The 18,748-nt window shown below is 34.4% G+C and overlaps 1 long non-coding RNA gene across 1 annotated transcript in view; it reads left to right on the top strand.

Moving 5' to 3' along the window:
* LOC144379342 (uncharacterized) overlaps positions 1 to 18,748 on the top strand; it is a 447,655-nt gene that overhangs the window by 208,415 nt on the left and 220,492 nt on the right. The gene's annotated exons all lie outside the window — the stretch shown is intronic.

The raw sequence follows: 18,748 nt of genomic DNA, 5'->3' as shown, positions 1-18,748 counted from the left end.
AGAAACTATGAATGAATGAGTCAGGTATAAATGTATTGCAGCCACCCAAGTTATTCTAAAGCAGTTCCCTAGAGATAATGCTTGTACATATGCTTTCTAAATGCCTTGTCATTTAAAAATTTGAAGGATTTTACAAGAAGAATTTGACAGTTTTGCCACTTTTTTCCTCAAACCTCATTTTCATTGTATCTCAATGTTGTAAGAGCCAATATCAGTGGTTCAGTTTAAAGTTATAAAAACTATAGTGGTTGTGTAGCATTTAGTCATGGGGACATTAAAAAATTGACGTCAGGAGCGCCTGAGTAGCTCAGTTGGTTAAGTGTCTGCCTTCGGCTCAGGTCATGATCCCAGGGTCCTGGGATTGAGCCCCGCATCGGGCTCCCTGCTCAGTGGGGAGTCTGCTTCTCCCCCCTGCTTGTGCTCCCTCTCTTTCTCAAATAAATAAATAATATCTTAAAAAAAATTGATGTCAAGGGACATAAAAAATCTCCTTGATTGTAACATTTTTAAGTTCAAAGTGCAATATAATGTCCCATCCCAAGTAGTAACTAGCCCAGAACAAGTGCTTTTCGTGATGGTCAAGACCATCACCAAAAGCTCTATCTATATAATGTGGAGAAGTAAGCATGTATTATAAAACATATACATGCATTGATTTTTATTTCTTTATAGAACATGTTCTGAGTTGTATTATGACTTTTTCATGCTATGGAACAAGATAAAACACATTGCACATGATTGGGGACAGTACCTTTGTAATTAGATACCCTAAGTTTGGACCCTGGCTGTACTGCTTACAGATCTGTATCCTTGAGCAAGTCATTTAGCCTATCTGAGCCCTATTTTCTAGGATGCAATGATCTCAAATAGTTGTGATGAAGAATAAAATAGATTATACATATGAATACTTCTGATGGTAGGTCCTCAATAGTTATATCTACCTTTATGAAAGTCTATGAAAATAACATATGAAGTGATAATCATATAGTCTGTATTTCTAGTTCTTGGATTGCTGTACTCACTTAATCCTATTTAGATTTTGATATTACATGACGACTTGTTTTTATTTGTCTACAAAAGTCTTATAAAAACCTTATTTCAGCTCCATTATCCTGATTTCATTATGATCATGTCTCTGAATCATTTCCCCTGCTACTCTGTTTTGTTTCTTTTGTATATTTTAAGATAATTTCCATCTAAACATCATATGAACCACATCACTGAAATCTAATTAGTAGATCACCTGCTCCGGCAGCATGTGCCTTTATCTCATTACTTCTCCCCTGTGAGACATATGTCTGCTTCCAGCGTCAATCTTTCTGTGTGATTATTGCAGCAAGAATTTATTTGGTTTTGTAACAACTGTCTCACCTCCTCACAAGGCATTTCTGTTCTTATGTTTCCCAAGGTAGAAGTCCTGCAGTTGTCTTTCTTGACCCCATGCTGTGAGTGTGGTTCAAAGTAATACAGTTTCCTTTTCTATCCCCTGTGCTTATTTTCTTTTTTAGTTCACTGATATTAAAAGCTACTACATTGCAGTTGTTGGTTTTATTTGTTTATTCTCTTTGGGCCTTCCCCCCCCCCACCCCAGAAACAATTAATATCATGCTGAACTTTGTGTCCAAAGTTTGTGATGTGCCTTAATGTGATAGGGAGAAGTCAAAAAAGAAACTGGGAAAAGAGTGAGAAGTGAGTTGAAAACAATGACCAGTCTTGTTGTCTTGTTTTTGTTTTTAAGATGGATATGATCCAGGGGCGCCTGGGTGGCTCAGGTCATGATCCCAGGGTCCTGGGATCGAGCCCCACGTCGGGCTCCCTGCTCAGAGGGAAACCTGCTTCTCCCTCTCCCATTCCCCCTGCTTGTGTTCCCTCTCTTGCTGTGTCTCTCTCTGTCAAATAAATAAAATCTTTAATAATAAAAAAAAAAAAAGATGGATATGATCCAGGTGGAGCACCTAACTTTTCTTTGTTGGGAAAAAGCTTTCTAGGAGAAGTCTTGCAATTCTTTCCTAGAACCAGGATACCAATTAATTTGGATGATCTTATCTCAGACAGCTCAGGAGTTTACTGTGATGAAATTAAAACTTTGCTGTGAATAGTATGACACAACAGAATTGATTCACTCAGTATACATTGGTTTAATGCTTGGTATGTGCCAAGTACTGTTGTAGAAACTGGGAATATAATGATGAACAAGACATCCATGATCCCTGCCTTTATGCCTCTTCTAGGCTATTGAGGAAGGCAAACATCAAACAAGGAAACAAAGCAAAGGATGACGAGTGCTGAGAGAGGAACAGGATACCAGAGATTCCTAACCTTGTATAGAGGGCTACCCTGAGAGCCTAGAATCCAAACTGATGCCTGGGAATTGAGCAGAACTGATTGGAAGTTCACAGAGATAGTACTTCACAAACAGTGGAAAGATGTTAGGGTATAGATATCTTTGAATGTAGTTAGAGTAGAATCACTTCTAGAAGCTATTCATTTTGTAGCCCTCAGCAGATTATTCAAGAAAAATGGAAAATTTACTACTCTTAAAATAATTCTTTCTGATCCCATTAAATCTCATAATTATATGGTTTCATAGTACATTATATCTTCCCTTTTAAAGTCCTTACATAATTGTAATGTTTCCCAAAATTTTATGAAAAATTTTAAACATACAGAAAAGTTGAAAGTATTGGACAGTGTGCACACGTATGTTCCAAACAAAGATTCTGCCATTAACATTTTGCTCTATTTGCTTTTTCACATGTCAATCCATCTATCCATCCCTCTATTTATCAGTTTGTGTTGTTTTTAATGCAGTGCAAAATTAGTTGCAGACATCAGTACACTGAACCCCTAAACACTTTCAGCATGCACCTCATTGGCTAGAGTTCAGTATTTGCATGTGTCTGAGTGTATATGTTTATGTGTATGAAAACAGAGGTATATTTGTGTATTTTAAGTATACTGTACACATGATAAAATGGGCAAAACATAGTTATACTACTCAGTAAGTTTTGAAAAGTGCATGCACTCCTGTATGATGCAGAACATCATCATCCCCTCAGAAAGTACCTCCAAGGCCCTTTCTAGGCAGTCACTGTCCCTGCTACTTCCAAGGCAATGCTGCTCTCATTTCTTCCCAGTATAGATTCATTTTACCTATTTTAGAACTTCATATAAATCAGTTCATGTAGGATACACTCTTTTGTGTAAGGCTTTTTTTTTTCATTTAGCAAATTGATTTTTTTTTATTATGTTATATTAATGACCATACATTACATCATTAGTTTTTGATGTAGTGTTCCATGATTCATTGTTTGTGTATAACACCCACTGCTCCATTCAGTACGTGCCTTCTTTAATACCCATCACCAGGCTAACCCATCCCCCCCACCCCCTCCCCTCTAGAACCCTCAGTTTGTTTCTGAGTCCATAGTCTCTCATGGTTCGTCTAGCAAATTGATTTTGAGATTTATTTATATTATGTGTATTACTAGTTATTCCTTTTAATTGTCAAGTAATGATCATTGTATGAATATATAGCAGTCTCTAACCATTTTCCGATAATAAACTCGGGCTTTTTCCAGTTTGGGGATTTTATGAATAAAGAAGCTATGCATATTCTTATACAATGTTTTTGTGGGCATATGCTTTCATTTCTCATGTAGAAATTCCTAGAAGTGGAATTGCTGGGTCATAGAGTTAGGTGTATTTTTAAGAATGGTGTAAGTGTGTTGAATAAGGTGCAAGTTAGAGGGACTGTTAAATTGTTTTTTTAAATGGTTATACTTCACATTCTCACCAGCAACATATGAGAGCTCCAGTTATTCCACATGCTAGCCAACTTGGGGCTTGTCTGTCTTTAATTTTAGCCATTCTGGGGGTGTGTAACAGTATCTCATTATGATTTTGACGTGCAGTTCCCTAATGATTAATGATGTTAAACACTTTGTCATGTACTATTAGTCACTTATATATCTTCAACTGTGAGGCATCTAAATCTTTTAACTACTTTAAAAAATTTTTTTAAATTATTTATTTGAGAGAGAGAGTGTGTGCACGTGCTGGGGGGCAGAAGGAGAGGGAAAGAGAGGATCTCAAGCAGAGTCCCTGCTGAGTGCGGATCCCAGCATGGGGCTTGATCTCAAGACCCTGAAATCACGACCTGAGCTGAAATCAGGAGTCGGAAGCTCAACCTACTGAGCCACCCATGTGCCCCTAATTTGGGTTGTTTTTTATTTATCGAATTGTAGAAGTTCTTCATGCATTCTGGATTAGAGTTCTTTGTCAGATAAATGTTTTGTGAACATTTGTGGCCTTTTTGGCCTTGGTCATTCATTTTCTTAATGGTGGCTTTGGGGAGAAGTTTTAATTTTGATGAAGTCTAATTAACCATATTTTTCTTTTTTTGTTCAAATTGCTTTGTGTGATATGCTCTAAGACACATTAGCCTACCTCTAGTGAATATATTCTTTCATGTATTCTAAAAATTGTGTAGCTTTTATATTCAGGTTTATGTACCACCTCAAATTAATTTTTGTATATGTCATGAGTCCAGGGATTGGGCTAATTTTTTTTTTCATATGGATATTCAGTTTCCTCTTCCACATTGGATTGCATTGGCACCTTTCTCAGAAATTAAATGATTGTGTGGGTCTATTTCTAGGCTCTGATTTTGTTGCATTGTTGTTCTTTTTTTGGTCTATCTAGGACTGTGGTCTTGATTATTATAGTTTTATAGTAAGTCTTAATACCAGTTATTTGTAAGTCCTCCAACTTGGATCTTTTTTTTTAAAGATAGATTTTGCTATTCTGCATCATTTAAATTTCATATAAATTTTAGAATCCAGTTGTCAATTCCTACAAAAAGGGCTGATGATATTTTGATTTAGATTATATTAAACCCATTGATAAGTTTGGGGAGAATTGATAAAATCTTAATAAAGTAGTCTTTGAATCTCTGAACATCATATAAATCTTTAATTTTTTCTTCAATCTTTTGTAGTTTTTAGTGTGCTATTACTGAATATTTATGTCCCCCCCAAATTTATATGTCAAATCCCTAATCCCCGTTGTACTTTTTAAGTTAGTTCACAAAATTGCCCAGTTTCAAGGAAAAGGGGAAAGATTCTGATGGGGGAGTAACAAGATTCTGTAAGATCATATGGCACCAGAAATTGTGTCGTAACTATTTTTGGAAACATGGTTTTCCACAGTTCTAGTAGTTTTTCAGTAGATTCCTTAGTATTGTCTAGGTAAACATTCATGTTATCTGCAAGTAGAGATATTTTTACATTAAAAAAATTCCTTATGTATTTTATTTTTCTTATTTTGTTGCAATGACTAGGACCTCCAGCACAACTATGAATAGAGTAAGAGTAAGCATCGTTTCCTTGTTCCCACTGTAGGAGGTGTTTTGATATTTCAAGTTAAATATGATATTAACTCTAGTTTCACTTATATGTTCTTTATTAAATTAGTTTTCCCAATTTACATAGAGTATTAATCATGAATAGGTGTTAAATTTTGTCAAGAACTTTTTCTGTATCTATTGAGTTAGTCACATGGTTTTCTTCTTTAACCTGTTAATCTGATAAATTACAATGATTTTTGGGTATTAAACAAACCTTGAATTTCTGGAACAAACACCACTTGTTTATGATGTATTATCCTTTTTATAAACTGCTAGAGTCAAGTTCATAATATTTTGTTAATGATTTTTGTGTCTATGTCCACAATATATATTAGTCTATAATCTTTTTCTTTTGGTAATTATTTTGTTAGTTTTGGTATCAGGGTCATACTGACCTCAATAAAACAAGTTGCAAAATGCTTCTTTCTCTCTGTTTTCTGAAAGATTTTGGGTGAGGTTAATATTATTTCTTTCTTAAAGAATTCACCAACAAAATCATATGGACTAGAATGCTGTTTGTGGGACAGCTTCTCAACAAATACAATTTCTTTAATAGATACAAGATAATCTGTATTTTATGTATCATTGTGTGGTAGCATGGTAGGTTCTATTTTTCAAGAATTTGTCCATTTAATCTAAATTGAACATACTGGCTTAAAATTAATCATTATATTTCCTTATGTTTTTAATGTCCTTTATTTGTGATAGTGGTAATTTATGTTTCATCTTTTTCTTGATTTTTCTTGTTTAATATTTAGCCTGGAATTTATTAAATTTCTTCTTTTTAAAGAACCAACTTTAATTTTAGCACAATTTAAAAATGACATGTATTTGTTAATGTCTTTCTGTATTTCTTTATTTGGTTTATAATTGTATCCCCAGGGTCTAGCAGTGTGTCAGGCTTATAATAGATGCCTTCTAAATATGTTTTTATGAAGTGAATAAATGAAAGATTTCTCTGTGTAGTTATACATATTGTCAGATTCAGGAATAATAATATTAAACAAAATGTGTACTGTCAATCAGCTTTTAACTTAAGGAGAGTGATAGCAATATGGAACTCCCAACTAAAAGATGTATAATGCTGGTTCTTTGGTTGGAGATATACATTAAATTCCCCCTACACTCATCTCAGTGTTTGCTAGTAAATATTATTAAATTGTGAAGATATAAAGTGAATGTTAATCATTTTTTTCTTCTTTTAATTCAGGCAACTATCCCTGGGTAAATAGTCCTTAGAAAAAGAATATTCCCAATTTGAATTTTCTTACTATTAAACTATAGCAAAATTATAGCTAACCCTGACAGTAAAGTCTCTTAAAATGATTTTTGAATAGTTTAAGTAATAATTATTATTATTTTTTTTAAAGATTTTATTTATTTATTTGAGAGAGAGAATGAGACAGAGAGAGCATGAGAGGGTCAGAGGGAGAAGCAGACTCCCTGCCGAGCAGGGAGCCCGATGTGGGACTCGATCCCGGGACTCCAGGATCATGACCTGAGCCGAAGGCAGTCGCTTAACCAACTGAGCCACCCAGGCGCCCTTAAGTAATAATTATTGACCTCAGAGGCTGACTGATTACTTAGATATCTGAGGTATCAACAACATTTTCATGAAACATTAAAGCAGAACAAACTAATTGTGTCAGAGTGCTGGATCAGGACTGAAGGAACTATATTCCACAGGAAGCTTATCTTCAGCTGTGAACCTTTGCTCTGGCTTCTTGAGTTCCAGATCACCTCTACATTTTTCTTAATCTATGTATATTCTCCTTCTTCCTCTCCTTCCATTAAAACATGTCCTCAAAATATGAGTCAAGTGCCAAATTTTCCATATCTTTCTTTCAGTTATTGCAACATAGAATGATGCAACATAGAATGACTTCCAGTGTCCATGGCAACACTAATTTTGAATTTTAAATACTCTATAAAATTACTTTCTCTTTTATATATTCAAACCTCTTAATCCCAGAAGGACTATAAGCCCAGTGAGGGTGAGTACCATCTATAATATTTCTAAAGTATATAACTTTCTGCCTTAAAATGGAATATGTTAAAATTAGATAAGCAGTTAAGCAACCAGACTTTGGTCAAATAAACTTAGGTGCAAATATCAAGTCCCGCATTTACTAATAAGGTCATCATGGGTAAGTTACTTAACATCTCTAAGCATCAGTTTATTTATTTTTGTAAATAAGAGATAATACAAGTATAAATTGGGAATAGTAAATTTATAGCGAGAACTCAATAAGATAATGCATATAATATGCATGATACATAGTTAAGAAATGCTAGTATTCTTACAATGTCACACTTTTTAATGTGACAGTTATCTTTACCAATATCCTTTTTTGAACTGAGCCATGTTGAAGTGTACAGGACTATTTGGCTCTACCATAAATGATCCCCAAATGTTATTCTGATTTTAGTTATTTATCTGTTCTTTACATCTTTCACTTTCTACCTCAGTTTCAAGGTATCACTACCTTGTTATATCCTTTCTTTGATGTCAATATGCCTATATCAAGGAGCATCTCATTCTTATTTTGCTTTTAATCTTATATGCTATGATGCTAGGATTTGCCCTACAACCTACTCTGATTTCATAATGCCTACTCTAAGGAATGCGGGTTTTGGTGTTAAGAATCCTGGCCTTGACATAATGCCTAGCACACACTAGGGATTTAAGAAATATTTTTTTAAATTTATGAGTTAATCAGCATATTAACAAATGAATGCATGGACATATGAATGGAATTAAGAAATAGTTAACTAAGGGCTTACTCCTGTCCCTATTTACTTTCAGATACAACTTTGTCTCCTAATTTCCTCTGGGCCCATTCTTTCTAGTTGCTGAATGACACCAAGCTTGTACTTGGTGTAATTGACCTCGTTTTCATGTTTTGGCTTGAGTTCTCTAGCTCCACCTATTCTCCTCACAATTTTGGCTTCTCTACCATCTCTTCACATTTGGAATCACATTGACATAGTGCACAGTTACTTTGTTTTTTATTACTTCAGTGCTCCGTCCCTGTAATATCTCTCCAGAAATTCAGATCTCAGTCATTAATCCTGAATTTTGTGCTTGAACTTGTCCAAACAATGAAAACTAGATCTTCTCCTGACACTTTCTGAATTCCTTGCTTCAGTCCAACTTCTGTCATAATGAACATATTTCTTCTAGCTAGCCTAGTTCCAGCTGCAGAATTTGGTGTTCAAGATACTCCCTACTGTTGGCTCTGTTCTTGGGTCTCTTGCTTTCTCTTGCACGCTCTTGAACATGCTCTACTTACTATCCCTACAGGGTTTTTTTGTTTGTTTTTTGTGGGTTTTTTTGTAACATGTGATATAATGAATGGATAACCGGCCAGATAAAATATTGCGTAATATATGTTAGTCTCCAAGTTCTTTTTCTTAGTCCATGGGGTAGTGTTCTCTTTCACAAGAGGAGTGCAATGCTTATGCTTTTTGATAGTAATTTCAATGACACAAAGATTTTTAAATACTTCCATTTCATATCTGGATCATGTTCTAGATCAGTGTTTTACAAGCATTTTTAAAAATCTTAACATACAATAAGAAATTCAACACTAAGATATTATACGCCTATATATTTACCATTACTATGAGTGATATACTCTAATATTATCTAGTCTGTTCTGTTTTATCCCATTCTTCTTTTAAAAAAATGCTTGTTGCTTCCACTATTGGTTTCTATGTTTTATTAAACATGTTAGGTTTTTGGACTGCATAAAAATGTGGCATTCCTGAAATTTCTTTCAAGAGCAGTTGCTGGCCTTATTAGCTTTCAGTCACAGTGTTCTTCACTTAGGGAAGTTAAAAACAAAACAGCGTTTGAGTGTGGAAAATATTTTGTACGTCACAGATTTTTTTTTTTTTTTATCATTGTTTTCCCAATGACTTGGTGTTTAACGCCCTTCCCCATCTTGTGGAACATAATACCCAATCCTTTTCAGGTTTTCATTGATGGTTAGAAATTTGAACTCGTGAGCCAGTTTGAAATGTGATAGCCATTGAAAGTCAAAGGAATGGGAAATATTTTGAAAGAGGGCAAGACTAGGTACTTCCATCATATTGGCAACAATTTTCATTAGTTGGGTCCTTTTTTTTTGTGATTTTGAATGCTGTGGAACAGACTTTTCCCCCAATGGTGTTCTTCAAAGTGGTAAAAGTAACACTTCAAAAAAGATGTCCCATGATATCAGTTCCCTTGGAAAATTCAATTTTAAATAAAGTTACTTTTTTAGCGAAAAGACTTATCCAAGTCTTTAATATGCTAAAATACTTTCTAAATCTCCCGTTCAGTCTGTCATGGGAGATCATCTTCTAAATACAGTTGTAAAAGATATATTGAGAGAGAATACATTGAGCTAGGAGTTAGGAGACTACAGTTCTCATCCCAGCTCTGTGTGCCCTTTGGGCAGAGCATCTAACCTTTCAATTTTAACATCTGTAAAGTTAAGAAAACAATAAATAATTACTAAAATTTCTTATGGTTTTATTAATCTAAGATGTGAAGTGTTTGAGAAGTTTCCAAAAGGGATTTGGAAACAAAGTATTGCTGATGAGCTGGGGTGAAGGCTTTACTTTTAATAATGTCTCATCTGCTGTGGCTCCCCACCCTCAGCCTTCTTACTCAACAAACAGTCATAGCTCTGTTCTGTTTGTAATGAAAACTTTGCATATGGCTTAATTTTCATTTCAAACTCAATGAAACCTCCTACTTATAGTGGTTTGGGGTTGGAGCCACAGACACCTAATTTGCAGGCACCCAGTCCGAGTTGCAAACTTGAACAGGCTAAAAACGTACCCATCCAAGATTTGCTGTTATTTCCATTTTCTTAGCCAGACCTTGAGACTTCATATCTAAAATTCAGACTGGAAATTTGAAGTGAATGATTAAGTTATCATAGATGAGTCTTATGTATTCTAGGTTGAAACAAAAGAATAAAATAGTAATTGGAGGAGGAATAGTAATTTTTAGAGTAATTTTTAACTATTTGGGTTAAGTACTGGAAATTATTCTTGGATAAATCATTTTAGTAACTAAAAATCATAGCTGTTCTTGAATAATGGAGTAAGCACAAATTTTTGAATCCAGGAAGGGAGAAACTAGTATAACTTTAATTATGAATTCACATGTTAGGTTTGAAAAATGCCCTTTCTATCTCATTTTACAAACATTGTAGAATAATTTTATAATGGCATTTCAAATGTAGATAATATTTTAGTAAAGATCTAGTAAGTCATAAAACCAAATTCTAGAATTTATGTTATTTTAAAACAACGACTTCAGAACATCTAATTAATGAAACTCATTTTTTTTAGAGCATGTTTCTAAAATATCTATCTTGTTTGTCTTTTTTTTTTTTTTTGAGATTTTCTTTATTTGAGAGAGAGACAGAGAAAGTGAGAGAGAGAGAGAGAACACAAGCAGGGTGAGGGGCCGAAGGAGAAGCAGACTTCCTGCTGAGCAGGGAGCCCAATGTGGGGCTTGATCTCTGGACTCCAGGATCATGACCTGAGCTGAAGGCAGACGCTTAACTGACTGAGCCACCCAGGCATCCCCCTGTTTGGCTTTAAATCCCCAACATATATGTTCTGCCTGAGAAATCTACCTTTGAATAGAATTTTTTAGTTAGGAAATTTATATTGAAATTTTTAAAAAGCCTTAAATGTCATGACTTAGTGAAAGTTCTTTTTCCTTCTCCTCTTCCTTTTTGCCTGCCTTATGCTTTTCTTCATGTTTAAAAAAAATGGTTAGCTAAACTTTTTCGTTTAGAATACCTTTAGCTTTTATTTATTTATTTATTTTTAAGATTTTATTTATTTGCGAGAGAGAGAATGAGAGACAGAGAGCATGAGAGGGAGGAGGGTCAGAGGGAGAAGCAGATTCCCTGACGAGCAGGGAGCCCGATGTGGGACTCGATCCTGGGACTCCAGGATCATGACCTGAGCCGAAGGCAGTCGCTTAACCAACTGAGCCACCCAGGTGCCCGAATACCTTTAGCTTTTAGAAAAGTTACAAAAATATTAGAGTTTCCATGTACCCCACCCTCCATTTCCTCTATTATTAGCATCTTACTTTAGTACATTTGTCATAATCAATGAACTGATACTGAAAGATTGTTCTTAACTAAACTCTGTACTTCAGTAGTCAGATTTCCTTAGTTTTTATTTAATGTCCTTTTTTTTTTTTTCTTTCCTGAACCTATCCAAGATACCACATTGCATTCAGTATTCATGGCTCCTTAGGCTCTTCTTTACTATGATGGTTTCTTAAACCTTCTTCATGTCTGCTGACCTTGACACTATTGAGGAATACTGGTCAAGTATTTTGTAGATTGTCCTTCAATTGGGAATTGTGTGATTTTTTTCCTTATAATTAGACTAGGATTATGAATTTTTTAGAGGAAGACAACAAAGGTAAAGTGCCATTTTCATTTTATCATATCAAGGGTACATAATATCAGCATGACTTTCTTCTGTTGATGTTAACCTTGATCGCCTGCCTGAGGTAGTTTTAGTCACCTTTCTCCACTATAAAGTTACTCCTCTTTTCTCCTTTTCTATACCAAACTCTTTGTAAGGAAATCACTTTGTGTAGCTCACACTTAAGAAGCAGCGATATAGTGTCTTTTTAAAAAATAATGTATAGCTAACATAGGATGTAATGGTGACATATAGATTTATATTGCCTTTACAGTTGACACAGTGAATTTATTTATATATAACCTAGTCGCCAATCCTGTGTAGTAGGCATGGATGAAATCATAGAGGTAAGAATAACTGATAAATCATCAAGTAGATACTTAAAAAGTATGTATTGTTCCTTTCAAGAAAATCCATTGAATGGCAGCTAGTTGACTTCAGGCTTCCCAGAATATTCCATTGTTTCTTGCTCTTATCCTGTATCTTTTTTAAACTGCTGCTTAGAAGTCATCCTTTGAATGTCTGGCCATCACCCCAGAATCAACATTTGGCGTAAAAACCATCATATTGTATATTCTCTCCCTTCTACCTCTTCATTACATCTCTCTCTCTCTCTCTCTCTCTCTCTCTCTCACACACACACACACACATACAACACAATCCTTGTTAAAAAAAAACTCCTCATCCAAACTCTCCTGATTCTGCCAAAAGAACTACCTTTTCCTCTGTTATCTAGACTGGATTCTAGAAAATCATCTTGATGTAATTTTTTTATCTAATTCCCATATCTCCTTCTTCAAAATGTCATTCATTGCTATCCTTTTCTCTTTGTTCTTGAAGCTGGAGCACTGGTTATGCCTATATTTCTTCATGCCTGGACTTTTATGGAGTTCTTTCAATTGTTCTTTTTTTTTTTTACAGTAATTCTTTCTTGCAGTTGTCGTTAAATGGCAATTTTATTGCCCCATTTCCCTGGGGAAAATTCAGTAACTCTCTGAATTTTAGCACATTTCTACATGTCTTCTGGATTTTCAACACGGCAGACACAACCTAACTTTACATTACTCTATGGCAAGCATGCACAGTTGTCATCAGGGTGAAATAATGGCCCTAGACATAAGCTTGTTGTTCCCCCTTTCTTGAATGCTCTCCTTATGTCGCCCTGTCCGCCATCTATTCAGATCCTAGACATCCTTAAAGGGTCGGTTTAAATTCTGTCTTTTTATTGAAGTACCTCTTAATAAAATCTTAGGTTCAGAGCAAGTTGAGGTCAGTAGATGCTGGGGTAAAAATAAGCTAGCTATCTGAATCATTTGATGTTGTCATACAATGAGGCAAAGCCTCTGGTTTCTCATTCTTTGGTATTCCCTACAATACATAGACTAATGATGGACATATAATAGATTGCACAATAAATGCTTCATGTTGATTGATTATGAAGTTTGTATTTCTCTTTAGGGAAGTGGCCATTGAAGCTTGGCTGCTTTCCTCTTTGCATTTGTTTGCCAGCATTAAACGTTAATTAGGCCATGTATTCCAATTTTCAAATATAATGCTTTCTGAAAAAATAAATCTTCCTGAAGTGTTTTCTCAAATTTTAACTACACTCTACTGGCTGTTTTCCAAACTTGGGACATTTTTTTCTTTTGGAAGCTTTCCATACAAAGTGGATTTTTAAGTTTTCCTTTAAAATTGTAGACTTATATAGCAATTATGGTTTTGTTGACAATATAAAAAACTCCAAGACAGAAGGGTTGAATAGAGAGCCAGTTTTCCTCTACCAAAAATGGAAAAAATGATATTTGGAGAATTTATATTTGTTTTCCTCCTGTGGAAAATTTAAAGAATTATTTTTAAGGTCATTTTAGAAACAGTTCCAAGTGAATGAAATAAAGGCCTCCCTAGTGAGTTGGAGTGGTTTCCAAATCAATCCCATCAAAAGGAGATCTTACTTAGAAGCTTCAGAACAAACTCTCAAAATGCCTCTGTCCTGTGCTTTCCAATAAGAATGAAACAGGACAAATTAGAGAGTGAAAGCGGCTCTGGAGAGTTGCTTGCTAAACATTAAAACAATTCAGGATAGTGAACTGAAGGAAATTATTATTTTTATCATCAAAGTTTATTTCAATAGAGGCTTTAAATGGAAGCATAATTGCTTTAGAAAGTGCCTGGGGGTGTTAGTGAGTAGGCATCGGAGGCCTGGAACAGTAAATTAATTCAATCAGCAAAGGGAGAGGCACCCAGCCCATCAACTCTGTAGGGATTGCCCATTCATTCATTTTAACTATGAAATATAACTGCTTCAACACAGCGGAAAACCGTTGGCACTTAACGTTACCAAAGGTTGGTATACATTATTGAAGGCAAGGGGAAGAGGGAGCTTTGTATCTCTTTAATCACTATATAAAATGAACTTCTTGAAGGCCCTAGTAGGTATTGTACTCACACTGAAATCAGTGTTGTTTTTAGAAGAGTGTATTTTGCTGAAAAGTTGTAGTGAATATTCCTCTCTCTCACCAATCATTATTTTGCAAAGACTGATAAAGCCATGCTTATTATAGTCCTAGATGCTTCCTGTCTTTTTAAAAATGAAGTTGTAAGAGAGGCAAAACTAGTGAAGGTAGAGATACAACCACATCCAAAAGTCACTATTAAAACTTAGCTTCTCTTGTCTCTCTCTGTCCTTTTCTCCTTCCATCTATTATCTTTATTTCTTCGAAGACTTTTATCTTTTTTGTTTGGGAACTGGCCAAATTAAATTAAAGACCCAGCCTTGTTTGGGGAGAGACATTGTGCATTGTTTACCGGAAGCCTGTCCTGAGGAACTTGCGTGAGCAAGAGAAAGGAATCACGTGGTCTGCTACCCCTTGAGAGCTTCCTTGGGTTGTCAGAATTGGAGCTCAGTAGTCCAGGTGAGGCATTCTTAAGAACTAAAACTTTTCAAGAATTGCTCTTTTGATTCATAGCCCCGTTTTTGTTGCTGAAAATCTGTGCTTCATAAGGAAGTGAAAGATGATTTTAAACTTTTAACTCATTTAAAATCTTGCTCTATTTCTCTTTCTTTTAAGGAAATGAAAGTAGTGTGGCATGTTTTTATAGTAACCTTTTGAAGGTCATGGTGTGAAGCATCAGTAGAGATTTTAGATAAAGAAAATATACCAAATTTGCAACTTAAAAAAAATAAGAAAATATGAAAGCACTAACTAAAAAAGAATAATACTAAGGAATCTCAATCCTAAATAATATTAATAGGTAACTTTTACTATGCATTAAAAATGCTTTCACATGTGTTATACCAGTTGATCTCAGTTAATCCTTTCAGCGGACCTTAATTTATCACATATCATTGAGCTAAGTGAGGTCATATTCTCTGAGGAATGGGGCTGGCCAGTTGAAATAAAGGGAAGTTGGAGAAGTGAGATATTGTTTCCCATTTCTGAGTCTTTGGGGAAATTTTTTTTCCTTCTTATTTTTTACTTCCTTTCTTGATATGGTTTCCTAGAGTCTGATGTCTGGGGCAAAGGGAAATTGTTATTACTCAAGGACAAAATGACTATCTTGGTAGGAAATTCTACCTTAAACACAAAAAAACTAGTAGAACCAGTAAGTGATTTTTTTAGTGTGTTACAATTACTAGTTCAATATACAAAAAATCAATTGTTCTATATATTTGCATCAAACAATTAGAAATTGAAATTTAAAAATATTAAAAATAACATCAACAATAAGAAATACTTAGAGATCAGTTTTATGGAAAATAAACATTTTTAAATATTTTTAAATATTAAAATACGCAAGAATAATAAAGTGTTTAAGGAGTGAAGAGAAACAGTTGTTGAAGAAAAATGAAGCATTCAAAATAATTTTGTTCTCATCACTCATCCTTCAAGATAATAGATTTTATAAGAATGCTTTAAGAAGATAGTACCTGTGGTTTTACATATACAGTGGCTAAAATTTAAATGAAACATGTTGAAATAATTGTTATAGGTACTAACCTTTTTTAATAAACATTGAGGATTTTTGAAATCTAATTACAGTATGAATTTTAGGTACAATGTTACATCTACAGTCTTATTACTGAAAAGCTTTCTGAATTATATTCTGCTGTATTCCTGAAGATTAGTGATATTAGTAATTTAACTATTTTTGTTTCTTTTTTTTTTTTTTTTTTTAAAGATTTTATTTATTTATTTGACAGCGAGAGACACAGCGAGAGAAGGAACACAAGCAGGGGGAGTGGGAGAGGGAGAAGCAGGCCTCCTGCAGAGCAGGGAGCCCGATGCGGGGCTGGATCCCAGGACCCCGGGATCATGACCTGAGCCGAAGGCAGATGCTTAACGACTGAGCCACCCAGGCGCCCCAACTATTTTTGTTTCTTGTATATTGCACATCTGAACATGTCAAAACAATAAAATCATCTTTAAATCTGACAGCTCAGTGGGTCATAATGAATTCAATCTTGCTTTGACTGGCTTGCTGAGAGATTTCTTGGTTTCAAACCACAAGCAACATAGTGAACTTCACTGAAGAAATACTTACAGAGACAAAATAAGAAAATTGTCATGAAATTTCATTGACAGTTGAACAAACAATGAAGATTTTGAATGATTTATACATTGCAAGCATATGTTATTTTATCTCTGTCCTACAGTTGTGTGTTCAGAAAGTAATGCTAGCGCCCCGGCATGGATGGAGTTACAAACCACTAGCAGAGAGTGTGGAAGCCTTGGATCATTCTTCTTCAACCAAGGACAAATTATGACGTATTAAAGATTTTGGAACCAGTTTGTCACGTGTTTATACAAGATATATAAGCACCACTGCAGGTTAAAAGTCCTCTTGAACCAAAGAAAATGTTAATAAAGTACTTTGCAGATAATAATATTGAGAAGGAGGACTACAAGAAATAGTCCCTTTGAGAGAAGGTCGTGTGTTTCCAGAAACCAGTTGAAGTAACCAAATTCAAGTGCTTTAAGAGAGCAAATATACTTAGATGATACCTGCTGAAAGATCCTTCCATCACTGTTCTCTAGGGTAGATGCCAAAACTGTGGTGAGGGTAACAAGAGTAGAAAAGCAAATAGAAATTAAGAGATTTGAGAGAAATCGCTTTGCTCCATTGTCACGTTTCTAGAGCCAAAATGAAGGATACTTTTTTCTCCTCAAGAGATTTTGAGAAGTAGATGGTATGTGAACAAATGTTAGGGGGAAAAAATGTTAAAAGTAAGAGGCAGTTTTAAGTTTCCTTCTGAAAATATTTAGAATGCATCTCCAAGCTTCAGTTTATAAGATTATGAAAATATAATTGTGTCATCACAGCTGACAAAATCTTTAAGTATAGGAATTGAAGAGGAGATATTAATTTAGCTACTTTCTATTGGGGAGAAAGAAAGGCTTAATTTTATGGCAGTATTTATTTATTTAGGCTTGTTTTCTATAAGGAAGAATTTTCTTCCACATTAATTTACTAATTCTGTTATATATTTATATCAGCTGAAGTGAAGATGGGTATTTATTTCATTTTTTGGATTACAATTCAACACTATTATTCATTATTATCTTGCTTAAATTTTTCTAACTTTGGCCATGGGGAGTTACTTCATGCTAATACTGTGCATGACCCTATCTTCCCTCTTCCAGCCCCCCCACCCCATTTGGAAATAATACTTAAACTACAGAATTAAAGTGTTACTTGGGCTTATTAACAAACTCATTTATTAGTGCTTAGAGCTATATTGTATATTATTTAGGATTATCTACACTGATAACCATGTTATCTGCAAATAGAGACAGCTTTATTTCTTCACTTTGAGAATGAAGAATGCTTCGTATTACTTTTTCTTGCTTTTTGTGCTAGCTAAGTATGATGTTGAATAGAAATGATGACAGAGGCATCCTTGCCTTGTTTCCACAGTTAATAGGAAAGCATTGTTTCTTACTATTACATACGATTCTAGCTCTGGGTTTTTTGTGGATACCCTTTACCAGGTTAAGGAGCTTCCTTTCTATTCCTAGTTTTCAGAGAGCACTTTTTCATCAATGGATGTTGAATTTTGTCAGAAATTTATTTTGTTTTGTTTCTTTTAAGATGATCATGTGTATTTTCTCCTTTATTCTGTCAGTGTAATGAATTACATTAATTCATTTTTAAATGTTGAACCAGCTTTGCTTTCCTGGAACAAATTCCACTTGATTATGATGTATTACCTTTCTATATATTGCTGGATCCAATTTATCAATATGTTTTTGAGGATTTTGTTGTCTATATTCATGAGACATATTAGTTTATAATTTTCTTCTCTTATGTTTTTCTGATTTTAATTTTAAGATTAAAGTGTCCCCATAAAATGAGTTGGAAAGTGTTCTCTACCTTTGTATTTTGTAGAATAGGTTGCATAGAAATGATATTTCTTCCTTAAATGTTTGATGGAATTCATCAGTAAAATCATGTTGGCCTTGAGGTGTGTGTGGATGTTTTTTGTGCACGTGTGTGTGTGTTTTATTTGGAAGGTTTTAAACTTTGAGTTTAATTTTTTTTTAATAGATAGACATAGGATCATTCAAGTTATCTATTCTGAGTCATTGGTAGTCTTGGTAATGTGTCTGTGAAGGAATTGTTCTGTTTTTCTGAGTTGTGGAATATTTGGGCATAAAATTGTTGTAGTATTTCCTCATTATTTCTTTTATGGCTGTTGGGCCTGTAGGGGTTTATTACTGGGTGAAATGCTCTATAAATATCAATTTATATTTGATATTATAATTGGTTGGTAGTGTTGTTGAGGTCTACGTTCTTATTGTCTGTCTACTTGTTCTAGTAATTACTGGGATAGGTTGCAAATTCAAACTATACTTTTAGATTTGTCTGTTTCTCACTTCAGTTCTATCA

The sequence above is a fragment of the Halichoerus grypus genome, chromosome 10 (assembly GCF_964656455.1).
Source record: "Halichoerus grypus chromosome 10, mHalGry1.hap1.1, whole genome shotgun sequence".
In the NCBI taxonomy this organism is placed as follows: Eukaryota; Metazoa; Chordata; class Mammalia; order Carnivora; family Phocidae; genus Halichoerus; species Halichoerus grypus.
The sequence above is the reverse complement of the archived record's forward strand: the minus strand, read 5'-3'. Positions and strand labels throughout refer to the sequence as shown.